We start from the raw sequence: 20,426 nt of genomic DNA, 5'->3' as shown, positions 1-20,426 counted from the left end.
CCGCATGGATCCCCAGGTCTGCTCCAACCCACTGGTGCAGAATGCGCTCTTCAGCGGAAACTTGGAAAAGATGCAACACTTCTTTAGAGGGGATGCGCCCGTCGACCTCATCATCGAAGAGCGCGGGGACGAGCTCAGGTGGACCAGCGGCGAACTCGAGAATCCAGGGGTGCCGCTCGTAGGCTAAGACTCTGCTGCCTGACATTTGGGGCTCCTTACAAGATTTGCTGCCAAGCGGAGAAGGACACTGCCATTGCCCAGGCGAAAGCCCGCTGCTGGAAGCCGGATTGTGCCACTCGGGACTGCGAGGACCAGGGTGCTGTGCGCATCGTTCACCAGCTGCACCTGGTCCTCTTCCCGACTCCTCCCCCATTGACTTCATTGCGCCTCGCGGCCCCCGCTTCGCGGGAGCCGCTCGTAGTCTAAGACTCTGCTGCCTGACATTTGGGGCTCCTTACAAGATTTGCTGCCAAGCGGAGAAGGACACTGCCATTGCCCAGGCGAAAGCCCGCTGCTGGAAGCTGGATTGTGCCACTCGGGACTGCGAGGACCAGGGTGCTGTGCACATCGTTCACCAGCTGCACCTGGTCCTCTTCCCGACTCCTCCCCCATTGACTTCCTTGCGCCTCGCGGCCCCCGCTTCGCGGGAGCCGCTCGTAGGCTAAGACTCTGCTGCCTGACATTTGGGGCTCCTCACGAGATTTGCTGCCAAGCGGAGAAGGACGCTGCCCTTGTCCAGGCAAAAGCCCGCTGCTGGAAGCCGGATTGTGCCACTCGGGACTGCGAGGACCAGGGTGCTGTGCGCATCGTTCACCAGCTGCACCTGGTCCTCTTCCCGACTCCTCCCTTACTCTTGCCCTATTCCTCTTTAAAATCATAGCCCCGCCCACACGCGCTAGCGGGACGCGCGCGGGCCATAGCCCGGGGTGAAGACCGGGCAAAGAGCGGGCCGTTTGAGGCCGTTCGAGGACAGACGAGGAAGGAGGAGGACTATTATCCTGCGCTGAGGCTCACCGGCACCTCCCGTCCCATTATTCAGGCGAGGATGTCTCCAAGAACAACTAGGAGTAAAACATCGTCGGCCCTGGGGGCCCCAAAAGGTACATTGGACACATATTTTGTGAAAGCGGGGTCCCTTCTCATAGATGAAATCACCATATTAGAAAGGCGTATTTCCCAAGAGTTAGAATGGGCCAAAAGATCTTCCCTGGGCCACCTCCAACATGTTATATCCCCTGATCCCCTAGCTAGTCGCATATTAACAGAAGAAGGGGGGTCAAACGGAATTGTGTCTACTACATCCGAACACTTGGTACATGGTAATTCCAATTCCTTACCATCTGAATGTGATTTTTCTACTCACACTGATCTCAGTTTATTACCCCTCCCGCCACCTATTGCATTGATGCCAACAACCAATACCGAAACTAGTCTACCCAACAGAGAGTCAATTTCTACTCCTATTGCTCAGCATGACCCAACATCAGTACCTGTTGGGGATGGAGCAGCTCCAAAAACTAAAAGAGGGGCTCAATTTATAAGCAGGGGAAAAATTAAACCCACTAAACGCACCCCCATAAAGGCCAATAATGCATCTAGAATGACCAAACAAGGTATGACTAGAATACAAAATCAAGGGTTTATACCCTCTAATAACCCACCCAAGGAAACATCAAGCATAAATGTTGTATCAGGAGAGGAGGGCCTCACATTATCCAATATTGGCGCACTTCTGAGGGATTTACTTAACCCCATTTTAAGCTGTTTAAGAAAGATAGAAAAAGCATTAGCTACTCGACAGAAGGATTCCATACCAGTAGCTCAGGGTCCTAACTTACCCAACAAGATCCCAAGTAATAAATCTTTTGGTGCCGTTATTACTCCCACACCTGAGATTTCAGAGGAGGCTGGATGCTCGATTTCACAACCCATACAATCACAGCAGCCATTTACTACCTCTGCAGTGCCATTCAATCATAATCGCACAATGCAAGTAAAAGGCCAAAGCGACCAAGTAAAGACAGTGGCACCTCCTAGGGGCACTAACGGTAATGATCCAAATTATAGAACCATTGATCTGCCGCCCGAAGCAATACCATACACTGTAATCCTAGCTGGTATCCCAGAGCTAAACTCTTCCATCAGAGAATCACCGGGGGCCTTGAAGAATAAGGTGATTCACTGGCTCTCTATAAACAGGCCACTACCAGAAGGAATACATAGTGAGGTACTGATGGCGAGGCGAATCCCCTGGATAGGCAATACTAGGAAGTCAATCCAGGGTGATTGTGCCCTGATTATTTTTAGAGATCCCCTCACTGTCTCGCACATATGCAGCTGGCCATCTCAGACACAAGGGTCATCAATACACTCCCTTCCCCTGTCTTTTTTCTATCCAACTCCTAACTGCGAAATGCGGGAGGACCAATGGGAAACAGTGCTTAGAAGGGCAAGAAATCAGGCTTCCAGAGTACCAAGACTAATTCCCCATATCAAGCAATCTAGTCTTGACTATTTTTCCACATATAATAGATTTAGCAGTCTTGACATGGTGGATTGACCAACGGTGATAGAGGGGGAGGAAATCCCACAGTCTAATGGTTCTACTGATCCACAAGATAGGTTTGCTGTTCCCCGAGAAAATAATAAAACCAGCGGGGTATACCAGGTCATGGAGATAGATTCCGGAACTCCCCTCTCAACGCCCAGTTCCTCCGAGGAACCTCCACTGCAAGTGTTGTACGCACAGGGCGTTTTACCTTTGGGGCAGGTAATGAGGGAGGTTGTACCTATAGCCCCAGCAACAGAGAGACCCAATGGCCCCTGTCTTAAGATCCTATCCTGGAATGTGGCGGGTCTGGTTAACAAAGTAAATTGTCCGGAATGGTGTGCATATATCCAGGCCCAAGACATTTGTCTCTTCCAAGAAACCTGGGCGAGAGAACATCTTTATCACGCGGGTTTTGCCACATTCTCTAAGCAGGCAAAATGGGCTGGCACAGGACGCCCCTCGGGAGGTTTGGCCATCTGGGTATCTAGTGACTTGGGCTGCAGGGCTGATGTTTACTCACAAAACTCGGATGAAATTCTTGTGGTCCGGCTTGAATGGCCGAATGCAAACAGCCTTCTGTTGATCAATGTATACTCCAGACCAACTAAGAACTCGCAGGCATCCCATACGATAGAGGAGCTGGCTGCTGTCTTAGATGACATCTCCCATGGAATTCACTTTTTGATAGGAGGAGACCTTAATTCCCACTATGAGCCCCTTCCGGGCCTATTGATAGATTTAGCAGAGGAGGAAGACACGGAATGGTCCATACCCCCCCTGCAAGCATCGGCTCCTAGAGCTTGGACTGCTCTTGCCATACAAATTACCGCCTTAACCATGAACTATGGACTGCGGGCATGTAATGGTAGGGCATCCTCGGATAAACCGGCTAGCTACACTTTTAATAGCAGGGGAAGAGAGTCAAGATTGGACTATATACTTGTTCCTTTAGCTCTTTGGGTGGGCATTGCTGACTTCCGGGTGCTACCCAGGCAGGACAGCGATCATAATGCGCTTGAATTGGAATATGTCCATCCTGGTCTAGACTTAATGCCGAGTCAGAGGGTTCCTCCGGAGGATGGGCTCGGCCTTACAGGAAACAGACGCAGAATAAAGTGGGAGAAATTAATCTCTAACCCAGAGAAGATTCCCATGCTTTATGCGAGGGTAGTTCCCATACTTGAAAAGGTACAGGGACGTATGGCTCATGACACAACCCAGAGTGTCCGAGAACAACTAGGGCAATCCCACAGAGACCTCTCGGCCTCAGTATCCGCAATATTCACCTGCGAAGTAAAGAGGGACAATGGTCGCGTTGCTGGACCAATTTGGTATAATAAAACCTGTCGCAACGCTAAAACATGCTTATTGAACTCCATTAAGGCCGGTATGGGAAGTGAGGTAATCAGGGCTATGAGATCTGCCTATAAAATTCTAATCAGCAACGCAAAAAAAGAATGGGAACACCAAAAATGGGAAACCCTCTCTGCATCACTCGCCGTGGGTGACTCACGAAAATTCTGGCGAATAGTGAACACTGGTTCGATGGAACTGGCCACAGCACTGGAGCCGAATCTTTCAGCCAGTGTATGGTCAGACCATTTTCGATCGCTATACCAACTACCAGCTGGGGAATTGGACGCTACTCCCCTACCACTGGTTGAAGAACCCATAGAAATGCCTTTGTTTACAATTAAGGAGGTTAGAATGGTCATTGTTGGACTGGCATCAGGCAAGGCTCCTGGTTTGGACGGTCTTCCGGGTGACCTTTTCAAGCAGGAGCCGGATATTTGGACACCCTATCTTGCCCTATTATTTAATTGCATTTTGGGTGGCATGGAAGTCCCTTCTTCTTGGCTGGGCGCAGAGATCGTCCCCATATACAAAAAGGGCTCTCCTCTGCTCCCAGCCAACTACAGACCGATTAGTCTCATAGACGTCCCTCAAAAAAAATTTGGCAGACTGATTTTGAACAGACTTCAGGTCTGGATGGACGAACACAATATTCTGAATCCGTTCCAAGCAGGCTTTAGGAGGGGTGTTTCAACGGTGGATCAAATCTTCCGTTTGAACCTCCTCTATTGGAAGTCGGTAACAATCGAGGGGGGTAGTCTATACACAATATTTGTAGACTTGCGAGCGGCATTCGACTTAGACCCTAGGGAAAAACTCTGGGCTGTGTTGACAGCCCTGGGGGCCCCCGCTGATTTACTTATTATCTTGAAAAAATTACATCGGGGCAATTATGCAAGGGTAAGGTGTGGCAGAGGAGGAACCCTTTCGGAACCCTTTCCCGTTGACAGAGGGGTTAGACAGGGCTGCGTGCTGGCACCTACCCTTTTATGCCTCTTTGTCAACGGGGTTTTTAGCCATTTAAACGGGTTAACTAACATCGATGCCCCTAGGTTGGCGGGCACCAGGGTACCAGCAATTATGTTTGCGGATGATACCCTGCTGCTCTCCAAATCTCCTATGGGCATACAAAGGGTCCTCGATGGATTTGTTGACTTTTGTAAGTCTCATGGGCTGGAGATAAATACCACAAAAACTAAATATATGATCTTCAACCCGCCCGCTTCAACCCGATCGAACCCGCGGATAGGGACTTCCAGCCTAGAGAGGGTATACACTTTTGAATACTTGGGGGTCATCTTTAACCAATCTATGAAGTGGGACTCACATCAGACAAAAGTACATCTGAAGTTGTCACAGATGACAGGCGCCATCTCCAGGATGATGAGTGGGCTGAATTACAAACCAATAGGCCCACGTCTCCATATTTATAAAACTCAGGCTAGGGTGGCTGGGCTATATGGGGGCGAAATCTGGGGACATACATCAAATCAGAAACTGCAGATCACTGAAAACAATATCTTGAGGCAGTTGACAGCTCTTCCGACTAGCACTCCACTATTACCTCTAAGATTAGATATGGGTTTAAGACCCATTGCGGTCGAGCTTGGCCTTAAACCACTAATTTTTTGGCGCAAATGATGGTGTACCCCAGAGCTCGAGAACTACAGAACGGAGTTGCAAGAGATCTAGCGTCTTGTAAGATCTGACCGAGTACCATGGCTACTGTATGTCAAACAATCTTGCGAGTCAATAGGTAGACCCGATCTGTGGTCTGACCCAGCCAATGCATGCTGTAGGACCTCTCGTAAAACCATCTCATTGGCCTACTATGAGCACAACTTACGCATTCTATCTTTGAAGGCTAGGCCTGGGTCTTTAACGGTGCAATTCCTGGGATTCAAAGATATGTATAAGCGAGAAGTAGTCCTAGATGCTATTGAACCAATGCTAACCAGGAAACTCTATTTGCAATGGCGCTATGGCACTCTGCCTCTAGGAGCTTACACTGCTAGATGGTCACACTCTCAGTTAGTAACACATTGTCCAGCATGTGGCCATCCTTCTGAGTCTGACTTGCACATAATATTCTTTTGTCGAGCATACCATAGATCAAGAAAATATTGTCTCCTTCCACTTTTAAAAAATCTGGGTTTTAAGCACCATATTTCAGCTTACAGAATTATAAAAACTGACCTATCAGCACCCACAGTGTTTGCAGTTGCGAAATTCCTAACAGCTATTTGAATTAGTCGTAATCGCTGTATAAAATCAAACACTGAGCTTGAATAGGTTCCTTACTGTTAAATAGTAACTTCTAACTGCTGTATTTTAACATGCTATGAGTATTGTGTTTCTTACTGCATTTCTGTATTGCTTTATTCTTTTATGGCCCTAGTGGCCGAAATAAAGTTGATAATGAATGAATGGATGATAAGGCATAAAGCCCAACTTGTCTGGGTGTACCAAATCGACGATTACTTTGGTGAGTCTGGAGGTCGGAACCATGGCCAGGATCTTAGTCTCAGCATTAAGGAGGGAGGTCGACTTGTATGAGACACAGTCGTTGGGGGTCTTCCCCTCATTTGGGATGACCACTATCGTGGCGAATCTCTGATCTCTGGGCAATGAGCCCCTTTGGCTTCTCCCCTTGAACATGTGCAACAAATGATGGGGCAAATCTTGGCCCGACAGTTTATACATCTCAATAGGTATCCCGTTAGGGCCAACCTTTTTGCCTGAAGAAAAATCCCATATGGCTGTTGCAATTTCATCTTCTGTTATCTCTTCCTCAAAGAGAGCACATTTAGAAGTGCGGAGATTCAGCATTTGGATGTCAGTAGCTCTCGGGCTACCTCTGCTGTGGTAAACACTGCAGGGAAGTATACCCGGATTCAATCGGCAGCAGACACCTCTGCCAAAGGGCTAAGACTTACATATCTAATCAGATAAGTGGAAGTCTGTGTCCTGGAAGTCTGACGTTAGATGCCAATGCCAATGCTGATGCGAGGGTGAGTGAAGCTACCTCCGGTCCCTCTGCTCACTCACTGCCGTGCTGGTGACCACTTGTGCCCAGCTTGTGCACCCCCTCTTCCCAGAGGCAGCAGCTGGTAGTCTGGCGAGGAGAAAAGACCGGGAGCGGCCTGCAAGTCCCGCCTGGTTGCACCCCCTGTGGACCTGCAGCCCCACCCTGCCCCAAGATGCGTGGGAGTCGTCAGCCCTCTGGATTGTGGTTTTCCCCTGCAGAGGCAGCCCGGTATGTAGAGGACCCTGTGCTGCTTGCGGGTGCCCTGGGACTGCTAGGCTGGGCTAAGCTCTGCCTTCCCTTGCCACTGGGACGGTTAGCCAGCAGCAGCAGCAGCACCTCCAGTGAGGCAGATGAGCAGTTTGCGAGGAAAAAGCTGGCCCAGTCCCACCCCACTCTGCAGCTGTGATGGTCCAACAGTTGTAGTGCAGCATTTTATGGCTCCCTGCACATTCCATCGGAGAAAGCCCGGAAAGACAAGACTGTAAGGGCCCGAGGCCTGAGAACTGCAAGGGTCTTTAGGCTTTACCGGTGAGGAGAGGAGTGAGGGGGAGGGATCCACAAGCTGAAAGACCGTCTCACGGCCCCTGGTGAGAACCAGAGTCTGGAAGTCATTGCGCAAGTCTGAGGCCCCATCCCTCAATAGAGTTCTGAGCACCGCCTAAGTGCAGAGCAAGTCCTCGTAGGTAGGAGACTCACGCTGCAGTTTCTGCCAGTCAGCAATTTCAGTCACATTCAGCCCTCCCCCATAATAAGTGGAAAGCTTCCCAGAACCCAGACCCCTCAGGGAGTCACACAAAAAAAGAAATGCTCTGTGGAGGTCAGGATACCGTCCCCAACTCAGGATAACCAAATGAAGCTCCCCACGCTGTCAGGATCTGCTACGGCAGAGAAAACCCCCTTGATTTCAGAGACATTCTGATATCTTATAAGTGCACTGAACATAGCTCAGGCACCCTCCGCACTAAAGTCATCTCAAAAAGGTTCCAACAGCAGGAGTTATTACATACTTTGTACAAAAACCCAATCCTAACTGTGGGATATCTCCTGCACCAACTGCCACACCAGTGTGTGCTACTGACAGTATAGAGAAGGCTCCCCTCTCAGGCAGTTCCACCACCAGCAAAACACCTGTTGCACACAACCTATGAGAACAAACAGGGAGACACAGGCCTCAATCCTGCCCAAGGTTTGGCAGTCCCCCAGGACACGAACCAACAATCCCATGGGATTCACAAGCCATCATCAACTCCTCCGCCCAAGAAGGATGGGAGCAGGTAGTTGCAGCCAAAATACATCACCAACAACAACCTTCCCCACAGACGTCTACCCAGTATAGACCCTCTTAGCTACTAGCCGCCAGTTTGATCAAGATAGGTGCACCAGACTTCAAACAAGACTTGGGAAATCTCTCAACAACATTTCTACAAAATTTGGAGACAAAAATGGAAAGAACATTGGAGCTTACACCGAAGCTGTTTAGAACAGCTGAAGAAATCAGGCAATCCCCTCTTCTCTGTCAATGCACCCAAAATAGTGATACAACCAGTGATCTTCAACAAATTACAACTAGTGAAGCATATCACACAACGGAAAGAGCATTACTTTGGAAATCCACCAAAATGGAGTTACAAATGGACCTCCTACAGTCAATTGCTCAACGTCTAGTGGTCCTGAGCACTAAGGCGGATCTTATCGAGAACAAACTTTGCAGATACCTAGAAACCTGGTCTAGCCCTTGCTTGTGCGCAGCAATAATAGACAAATGGGCAACTCTCCCCGAAGTACAAACAGATGTGGTAGCTACAATCAAGGGGACAACTGGGAGCTCCGGGACCAGCAACTTGTCAACTTATTGCAACTTAAGCCCAACAACAAAGCCGGCCATCTCCCAATTTAACCCGAATACAAACATCACCGGTAGTCCCCCAATAAACCGCGGCACCCAAGATCTAACCTCGGGCACCAATTTCCCCTAGAGCTCACAGGGGCAAAGCCTCAGTACCAGACCTTCATCTACAGAAGAGGAAATCAAGGATATTTCACTCACTCAGAAACAGCAAGAAGTACCGCTCTCTAGGAGGACTAAGAAAAAACTAAGGAAACAGCATAAAAAGGCCAAAACTTCCAAAATAGCTGTATTCTTTCCAACAACTCAGAACCAAACAGCACAAGTTAAAGACAACAAAGCCCAGACCTATCCGATTTTCGCCACAAAGCCCGTTGCAAAACAATTAACAACAATTGAGGCAAAGGAACAAGCGAATACAATTCTTCCCAACTCAGAAATCATAACGGTCAAACTGAACAAGCCGATAAGCCCGGCTCTTGAAATTCAACTAGCTCCTCCAACAATAACATTAAAGACTGGCTCGACTACTCAATCTTGCTCGTCTGGGGAAACTAGCCTAAACACTGGTGCGTGTCTCATTTGGGGTTCAACACTCCTGGGTACCCTGACATCTTGCGAGTCAAACACCCCATCATCCTCAAGCTCCACCCCAAAAGCCAGACACTGAGAGGCAGGATCGGGCTCTAATTCAAGCAATTCTCAGACGGGACATAGTGCTCTACCCGTGGAGAATTATATCTCAAAAACAATACACAAGGTAGTACTAACCCCCAGATACCACATCAAGAGACACTAAGATATCTTAAATAGGGGTAATATAATTAATCTATTTAAGTACATCCCCACATTGGCCCCAATACAATTGGATGACCTTGTTTGGATCAAGTTTCTGAGCTTATCAGGGGACACCCATGGCGAGTCTACTTCGATAGGGTTGAGCCGCCACTCACGTCTGGCGATAATGACAAAGGAACAATCCCTTTTGGAGGAATGGGGATAGACATCACAGCCCCCTCCCCATAGAAATACCCACATGTGCTTGAAGCAACCTTGCTAAATAATGAAGTCTACTCTTTCCTGAGGGGTGCGGATGGCAACCAACAGGGGAATAATTTAACAATAACGCCCAAGCCCTATAAAGCATACCGAATAATCTGCACACACAAACAAAGGACAGTATTGCCCAGCGAGTCTGTGCCAAACATCAACCTGGAATCAGGGACCGACTGGACAGCCATCTCTCACATTGGCAACACTAACATCTTAAAGATCGATAGCCTAAGGAACCCTGCCAGGACATTTGCATCCTACACACAACTATCAATCACATCCTGGAACATGTCGGGCTTTAAAAAACTTCTGGGTACCACTTCTGCAACAGATTACCTTTATAAAAGTGACAATCTCTGCTTACAGGAGACCTGGGTCACTGAAACAGCAACCTAACCAGGTTTTTTCGAGGTCCACACCACTGTTAGAAAACGTTGCAGAATAAAGGCCACAGTAATCCCAACCAAAATATCAGATCTGCAAGCCCTATGCATTAGAGGGCTGAAAATCAACTGTTACTTTATACGACTATTGTTAATCAACTGCTACGTCACCCCCTTCTTCCACCTGAAAAAACAGGCATTAAAATCACTGGTAACAATAATCAAAGAACTTTTAAACAAATATGTCTCATATCTCCCAATAATCGCTGGGGATTTAAACACCCGGATGCAGGGGAAGCCTCACAAATTCCCCCAGCCCCAACAGTGGCAGCCCCACTGCAGAACCTTATTCATAGTCACAGCTTAGCCTCCGCACATGCCATCAAAGAGGCCCAGGACCCACAATGGACCCCCCTCCCTTCATTCAGGAATAAATCTACAATCAACTACATTTTCATCTCTGGTCAGCTGACCCCATATCTGAGTAACTTCGAAGTCGACAACAGGGAAGAGAGTGACCTTAGACCATTGAGTTACATAAAAACTCTGTGAGATTCCATGGAGTTCCATGAGTGGGTCAATTTGGCAAGTTGCCCTGCTCACGCTGGTTTTTAGTGCCAGGAGTTTGTTCTGTGCTATCAAATCAGCACAAATGGCACCACTCTGTGCACCAGAGGGAGCAGCTGCTTTCTGCCGCTCAAGTAGATTTTCTACTTGAGGGCAAGCTTTCTCAACACGAATGGTAGCGACCTGCCTTGATTGCCCGCATTGAGAAATTTTACCGCGAGGCTTTCTAGCACCCAGAAATCATGCTAGGGGGTGCATATTCTCGCTTGTGCTGGCCAATTTAAGGTTGATGAGCTGCTGAGTTTTGCCGGAACTTCGTGCTCCAAGAGGAACACAAAGTGGGGAAAACTCTGCAAACTCTGCCCGCAGAGCAACATTTTTCACCCACCCCTACAAATTACATCATAAGCTAACCAGACTCCAACTTTATATGATTGAAAAGGATGATTGTTGTGGATATATATTTCCTTCAGATGTCTTGGAACCCTTAGTAAAATAATGCTTACAAACAAGGCAGTCTGGAGTAAATGTGACCATTATTTAAAGAGGGTGGCGGACCCTCTTTGCTCCAGTCAGAACCCTAAGTTCAAGCAAATTTGCCCCAAACTCACAATAGAAGCTGGGTCAGCCACAACTTGGAGGCAGGACCGGCACTAGGGCGTTGCGATCAGTATCATTGCATCGGGTGCTGACCTTGGGTAGAGGGAGCCCTCTTTGAAATCATATCATAGTTTTAAAAGTGCCTGCTGCCTTGTTCCTGGCCTCCAGCAATTTTCAGGCACTAATAAAAATGTCAGGATAACTCCAGCGATGAATGTTCTTCCTGGAGAGAAATCAGAGTTTTGTATAGTGGAGGTTTTGACTCGTAGTAAGATAGTGCAGGGGTTAAGATGTCTGCTGCAAAGAACTTGTACCATGCATATCATAAAGTGCATACAATGTAAATAGGTCGGTGAGTCACTGCTTTTGTCAGAGAGATCCTGTTGTTACTTGCAGTTTATAAGTTAAAATCCTAATATAGAACAGTGAGCTGGTAACTGTCATTAAAAAGCTGCATGTAAACTTCAAGGTATGGATTAGAGCATTATAATGTTTCCCTAGTCTTTCATTATTCTAATGTTGCAAAAAGGGTTCATTTGGATAGAAGTCAATTGTTAATAGTAAAGAGAACTCCCAACCATGGTGTTACAATTTCAATTCTGAGTTTGTGCTTTTCCAGACAAAGCACTCTTATGCTACACTGTCTACCAGTAGGGATGACTTGTAACTCCTACACCTTTCAGTCCTCTGTCTGATGTAACATTTCCTATACGCTGATTTACACATAAGTGATTTATTGTCTCTGTCTAATGTGTGTGTGATGTAAAGTGCTCTGCAACCCTACACCAACACCCTACACTGGTATGAGTGCCACTATAAAACAAAAGAAATGCATGAGAGAGAGTAGTTTTGGATACTTGAGGGGCACTACAAAAAGGTGATAGTGAGGGAATCGGTTGAGAAGGAGGTAATTGGGGGCCGTCAACAAATATTGTTACACTAGGCGCCATCAGCGCTAAAGCCGGCCTTGCTTGGAGGATGAATTCAGAAACCCTATACATATCAATGATGGATGGAGATAGAATAAGAATTAAGAATTCAAACAAATAATCAAAGACCAAAAACTGAGCCAAAGGTTACTTGATTTTTGAAAAACCTTTAACCAAAAGCTGATTCCAGACAACCAGCTTTATATACATTAAAAAAAACTGAGCCCACTGATCAAAACAGAGCCAAAGTAACAGGTACTAGCAATACACATCATCGAAAGTGATTGCTACCAAATATTGCTGATGTTATGTACCCCAAGTAACAGCCAGTGGCCAGGTAACATTATGGACTTTAAAAGAATTTGCTCAGGTCACACATTTACAAAAAAGCTCACAATCATAAGAGGGCTTGATTTTAGAATAATTCTGTTGAATAGATGTTCCTTTAATCATATTCCACGTTCCAATTAAAAGAATTCTCTCCAATCCCATTCCACCACTTATACTTTGCCAACGTGTTTCACTCTCTTAACGTTTTTTGACTTCTTTATAAAATATACATAAGATCATATTTAGGCACAAATAATATATATACCCTTCTATAAAAAACTTCACACTCCATATCTGAAATTTAGCAAGTGTCCCATATCAACAATAATATATTAACGTTCTTCTTATCAATGGGGAAATTCACTATATGCAGAATGAATTCATCAGGCTTTTAATTTTAATCTGTTTCTTTTCATTTTAATCTGTTTCTGTTCACACTAAGGGCCTGATTTATAGATTGGTGGCCGGGTTACTTCATCACAAACGTGATGGATAACCCGTCCGTCATATTACAAGTACATTATATCCAATGGCACTAGTAACACAGGATAGCCTCACGTTTGGGACAGAGTAACCCATTCGCCGAACTCTAAATCAGGCCCTAAGTTATCATAGGAGAAACAGATATTACATTATGTCAACTCAGTTGACATTAATATAAACAAGGGGCAATTCATACGTATGTTTTTGCATGATATATAAACTTCACATCTATTACATTCAAATCCTGCACCACATCATAAAAAAACCATAGATAAAATATACCTTTTGGATTTTCTTAAACATTGTAATGTGCATTCCTTATGTCTAATCGCTTGGTTACTGTCTACCCAAAGTTTCTCATCTCATGTTTTTTCAGTTATTTCACTTGTTACCTGGCATAAATTAAACAGCCACAGTTAGAAATTAAGGGGCTGATTTACGAGCTGGTTTGTGTCACTCTTGCATCTTGCATCATGGTGCAAGAGCGACACAAACCTTAAGTCAGATTTATGAAGCCGTGCAAGACCATGTTGCATAGCCCTGAGTTGCTCCATAAATCTGCAGTAAGGCAACGCAGCGCAAATCACTGTGTTGCCCTGGGAAGGCGTTCCATGGGATTTGCGTGGGTGTTCTCACTCCACTCCCGTGGTTTTTGACCCATTCCCAGATTTACCAGAACTGGTAAACCTGGGAATGCACCAAAAAGATGTGCCTTCCCAGGAGAGGTGAAATGAGGAGACATATCTTTATTTCTCCTCATTACTTCCTCTTTCTCTGTGTGCTGCATTCTGCAGCACATATAGATAGAGAAAGATGCCTCTTAGGATTGTTTTTGTGCAGGAAGGTGTCCTTTCGTGTACAAAACCATCCTGCATGCAACACAGGCACCCGTGCACCATAGTGCGAAAGTGTCTGCATTGGCGCCAGGCTGCCAAAAGGGATCTAGCGCAGAGGAAAAGGCAGGAATGTGCATATTGCCTTAAATACAGTGCATTCTTGCCCTTTCCCAGTCATGCAGTGCAGGCCAACAAGGTGACTTGCTGCACTGCACTGCATAACCGTTTCATAAATAGGCCCTTCCACGAGCAAATTGTCACAAACCAAGAACAGGTTTAGGATATTTGTGAGAAATAACCCCGGATTTCACATATACATATCCATTAAGATGCCTCCTTGTAAAACACCTAAATGTCAAACAAAGACCATTCTTTTTGCCTGTAATTTGCTAAAATAATTTATTTGCATGTATGTGGTGCATGTAAAGTAACAATCTGGTCCTTAATCAAATGCCTATTACAAATTCACTTTTGATATAGCAGTTGCTGTTCTTTCGCAATGTGGCCATGAGAAGCCTAAATAAAATCTTTTAACTTATATATTGCTTTTTCATCTCCAAGACAGCAATTTAACGTATTTAGTTACTGCGGTGGAAGAATATGTGCAGGGCAGCAGACGTACATATGGAAATCGACAGCATGTATATATTTGTATGTGCGCTCCCGGGGTTTTTTGTGAAGCACTTAAAATTAAAAATAACACTATCAATTATCAAAGCTGGGAGGGTTGAGCAAAGGTGGTCCATGTGAAATAAAGTCTCCAAATTAAATGTAGGTGCTAAATGCAGTAAAGATCCACTTTCAAGGGATTCGCAAAACTCCCCACTTCAAGTACTCCCTAAGACCAGCTACCGTTCGTTCTCTGGTAAAAGAGCCCAAGGTCCCAGGAACCTTGGTCTACTCTTGTCCCACCCAACTCTTACTAATACTGAAAATTGAGGGAAGATGTCTGTGTGGAGTTCAAAACTAACCACACTGTAAGGGCAGCAGGACATTATCGAGCAAGGTGAGAGGGGTAATGGGAAGTGTTGCAGCATCATGCACCTGAATCAATGAGAAGAGTAAACCTTGTGTAAGGTAACATAATGGAAGCCTCTACAGAGACACCACCAAATAATTTACAGGCACAGGAGAACACCATACAAATGAGCAGATCCTACATACGTGATACAGAAAGATCCTGCACAATCACAGGGTCCATGAATGTAGCACCATATAAAACATATATTTGAAGATTGGTGTGGTTGAATGTGTCATTGACTGCGGACAGGAAAAATCTGCTCCAGAGAATGTTGTTGGGAAAAGCTGCGGTGCTGCCTCCTGGTTTCTGTTGTCTGTAAGTATGGCCAATCTTTTATCCTTGAAGTACAAGTAGTTCAATAAAACATTAGGAAAGTACAGTAAGGTAAGACTCTTGTACAGATCACAGTGAAAATGACATCACAGTTTTCAGGATGATGAGCATTGACTGACCCGGCATTTAGTAGTATGCAGATTAGATAAGAGTTGATGCCTGGATGAGAAAGTGCCTAGGTGTGAGTGAGTGTTATGCTGATGAATGTATGTCTTTTGCTGTCAGTGTAGTGAGAGCTTTGGTACAAAAGTAGAAGTGTAGGATGGTAGGAATAAGAAAGTGTGCTGAATTTAACCTCGTTGTTATATTGGTTGGGTGAGTTGAACAGTGAACAGTAGGTTGACTTCAGAGAAATGAAGACTTGATCAGCTATGGTGAGGACCACATAGTTAGGCGAGATTAACTGCAGTGATGAGAAAGTACAAGACAGATGACTACAGAAGGAAGGAGTCAGGTATAATTTTCCGGTAATTAGCAGCCCCTAATAGAAAAATGCTATTTTAAATGGCATCTTGTATTGCATTCAAGGCATCACAATTTGCGAATTCTGTTTCCAAAATACAGTGGTAAAAGGTGTTTAGAGCAATCACTGCTTTACCACATAAAACCTGATCCACTGTTCAGAAATGGGTCATGGCTGGGGAAGGATATGGCACCAGTATTATATGAAGCTGTTCCTACAGGAAATCAAACTATAACACAAAATCACATAGGAAAAAAGAAGAGGGCTTAGCCATCTTATTTAAAGAAACAACAAGTGTCATGAAAGCTTAGGATGTTTATTTAAAATGTTTTGAGACCCTCCTTGTCAGATCCAACCCTTGCCCAACTTTTTCATGTTACTTTCACCTTCCCTACAGACCCCTTCCTAGCAATGCAACATTCCCAGACACATTTCTAGATATGAACTCTAACCTATTTACACTATACTCAAACATATGCATCCTCGGTGACCTCAACATATGGTTTTATAAACCAAATATGCCACACTCCAGAACCATCCTCGCTGGCCGAGGCATATACAGGCTACAACAAATCATTCCTAATCCCACACACACCGCTGGACACTCATTAGATATCATCTTCACCAACCCTGACCTAGCCATGCTCCAAACAATTATTCCAGTCACTTGGTCAGAACACTACCTTGTTGCCTCCCAACACAAGACACCAAAACTCAGCCGAACTAAAATCATCTTGCCCTCAACTATATATCGACCTTGGAACAAGATAAATTAGGTGGAATTAGAAAACCCGCTATTCTCAAATGGAGATCTGGTCACAATTAATTATATTCAAACAATCTATGACCGGCTAAAGAAAGCTTTTGATCTGCTAATTCCACTGAAAACATCCACACATAACAAAAGACAATATCCCCCTTGGATATAACAGATAAAAAAAATAAATTGCTAATCTTCAGTGCTCAAAACAAACAACCCACTAGACAAGATCATGGCAAGATATGTTTACACAGACACAGCAGAATATACAAGTCTACAATCAAAAAGACAAAAAAAAACTATACTATTTGAACCAAATTCATAAATCAAAGTGAGCTAGTTCAGAATTCTACAAAATAATCACAGAATTACATAGGCCAAAATGCACAGAAGCAAGGGCCCAATTTCCCAAAATATTTGCAACAAACTGACAAATCATTACACAGCTAAAGCAAACCTGTTGGATTCTTATTAAAACAACAACAAAAACAAAAAAAACAACAACCACAAACCTTTTTTACAAAATCCACCAGGAAAAGACAAGCACAGCCTCTACACTCCTTCAAGGAACTATCACTAACTGAATTTCAGGATCTTATCAAAGCAAGCAAGCCTGCAGGCGGCCCCTCTGGCCCATGTTCACCTCAAATCTTCAAAAACATTCTACTATCAACTTATGCAGCCATCCCAGTCAAGCCAATTATCAACAACTCCTTAAAATCAGGGATTTTCCCAGAAGACTTAAAAAAGTCATACATATGCCCTTTATTATTATTAAAAAAAAAACTGCCCTGGGCTACCAAGACCCTGTCAACTGCTGACCAATAACAAACAGACCATTCCTGAGCAACTTTATAGAAAGAGCAGCTGTCACCCAGATGTCACTGTTCATTGTAAATAAATCCACACCTTCTGACTTCCAAACCAGATTCCACCCAGGAAGCGGCACTGAATCGGCCCTAGTCTCTATCTGGGAGGACCTTAAGAACATAGAGACCACAACAGAGTTGATGCTCTTCTTCTCTTGGACCTTTCACAGCCTTTGACACAGTGGATCATGACACACTAATCCAAAGACTTGAGGAAGTCTGAATAGAGGGCACTGCTCTAAACAGGATCACATCACACCTACACAATAGGAAAAATATTATACATACCCCTCCTTTCTTTTCTAACCCATACAGCAATAAAGCAGTAGTACCTCAAGGCTTAATCATCTCACCCATGCTTTTCAGCATCTAGATGAAACCATTACCAGATCTGATCAGTGTGTTTGACTTCACCTGCTCAAACTACACAGATGACACACAGATACTTCTGAAACTGGAAAACACAAAGGACATTGGAAATTCTAAAATCTTAAATTGCCACCGGTCCATTGACCAATGAATGACATGGAGCCACCTCAAATTGAATACCTCCTAAACCACAATACTCACCTGTGGTGACTGTAAAACCTATGGCCCTCTCTGCGCCTGGCCTAATGATCTGGGACCACCACCAAAAATAACCAGGGTGGTAAGAAATCTTGGAATCACCATGGATGCCAAGCTGCCAATAAATGCACAAGTGTACAGGGTAGCTAAATCAAGCTTTCTCACATTGAAAACACACATCTTCCAGCACCTAGGATTCTCTGACAAGGTTCAAGCTATCATCTTGCTTGTTTTATCTAAACTGGATTATGCTAATGGTCTGTGTCACTGACCACCTACATCAACTATGAGAAGATTACAGAGAATTCAGAATGCTGTCCTTATACCAATCCTTCATGTAAAGTCAAAAGCACACATCTCCCCTGCCTTGAGAGCCTTATACTACCTAACTGTTGCCAGAAGATCCACCTTCAAGCTGCTTTTTATAGCACACAAAGCTGCAAATGGTGAAGGGCCATTCTTCATCAGGAAGAAAAGCAACAAATATGTACAACAAAGGAACCTAAGCTCGAGAATGGCTCCCCGCCTCAACATTCCAATATACAAGAAAAGAACATTGAGAACATCGTTCTCTGCAGCAGCCAAACTATGCAATTCACTAGACACACACATAAAATCCACTGATAACCATCTTAGTTGCGGATTGCTCAAGATGTGGCTCTTCTCCACATGACAACCATGCTCACAAGATAACAGTGCACCAATACAGCATACACAGACATGACCAACAATGCCTATCATGGTATAGAGTTGTTGTTACACATGTGTCATTGCACATTGAACTATTCTTCTTGTTAAAAGCATTTACATTCAGATAAAGACAAAACAATAATATTATACCTCAAGAGACACATGCATATCAGACAATGTCATAATTGCTGTGTCTATGTACACATAGGTACATAAATAGAAGAGTTTATGCCTGATATTAAAACCCTAAAAAATGTCATGAAAAAAAATACATTCATATCTGTGAGAAGTTGGCCTGGTATATGCTGGTCACTAGTTAAGGTGGCCACCTTGCACTAGTACAATTCGACTCTTATGGTAGATAGGTTTAAGACAACCTTTTAAAGAATGCTATCCTAGTGGTAGCTGTGGAGAGCAGCTTAAGTCTTTAGAGGAATGTAAGGCAGATGGTTTTACCTTATAATCTCTTGAATCACTAAATGAAAGGACACCACACAGGTATATATATACAATATATATGTATTTATTTCTAACACACTCTACTAATCTCTTTATGAGATTAGAAGTCAAGGACATATGCACAAATCAACATTTCACAATAAATTAAGCACAAATATGGCTGGGGCCCTAGGGGCGTACCAGACCATATACTAAAAAAGAGGTTTAGGAATATTGACTTGAGAAGAGACAAGGCCTAGGGCCTTCAGAAGCGCTGGGGCCTCACTAATCCACCCAAGGCAGGTAAGTAAAGGACCCACGGGAGACGCATGCAGTGTGAGGACACAGCCGCGGATCCCAATAGACTTCAATGGAGTAAGTCGCGATTGGAATTTTAAAGTTTTAGGATACTTCGGGAGAGTCTACAAGCAAGTCACTTACAGGGTAAGTAGTTCTAGAGCCAACACCCGCAGGAGCACAGTAGTGCTGGAGTTACCTCACCCAGGGAAGCCGGGTGCATAGGTGTCTTTTGGTGTCGAGTCGCGTCGTCGTTTTCAATGGGAGCCAAAGAAGACTTGCTGCTTGTGAAGACAGGAGAAGTGTCCGGTGGAATCCAAGGCTGTATTCAGAAGAAAGAAGACCTGAAAGCAGAGGAGACAGTGTTCAAAATCACTTGCCAGTGACCCGGGGCCAGGAAGCTGGATGCCCACAGTAGTCGGGTGATTTCAGGTGATCACAGGTGTCTTGACTCTTCAGCCACGAGGTACAGGAGGTGTCAACAACAACCAGGAGCTGGATTCGGTGTGTCCCACAAAGCCTGCAGCTTACAGAGGTGTCAGCAACCGGATTGGAGCCAACACGCCTTGGCAACAGCAAGTCTCGTGGAAAGAGAAAAAAGTCAGCGGTGCAGATCAGCAAGGTCTCAGGGACTCACCCAGCAAGGATAAGTCAGGGAAGGCCTGGAGAAACCAGGGGAGCCCTTTGGTTCTGTAGAAAAGTCTTCTGGGGACCCACAAGCCAACCAGCAATGGATCGCAAAGACGCCTCAGGAGGATTCACTCACCAGGAGCCCACGGTCACTCGGGACAAGGTAGGCCTCTGATCTTTGGAGGAACTCCTGTTGGAGGCTTGGACCATACGTGGTCTAAAGCACAAGTTTGTAGAACGTTGTGAAGGGGTTGCACTCGACAATAGTGCACGGTACCCGGGTATTGCTGTTCCTCGTCACTCGTGGGGTCCACTTGCCTCAGCTTCGCTGGGGACTCACTTTCCTTTGTCCAGTTTCACACCAGAGCAGGGGCTGGTAGCCCCTGAACCGGTTTGAGC

The sequence above is a fragment of the Triturus cristatus genome, chromosome 6 (assembly GCF_964204655.1).
Source record: "Triturus cristatus chromosome 6, aTriCri1.1, whole genome shotgun sequence".
Lineage (NCBI taxonomy): Eukaryota > Metazoa > Chordata > Amphibia > Caudata > Salamandridae > Triturus > Triturus cristatus.
This window is presented reverse-complemented; position numbering follows the sequence as displayed.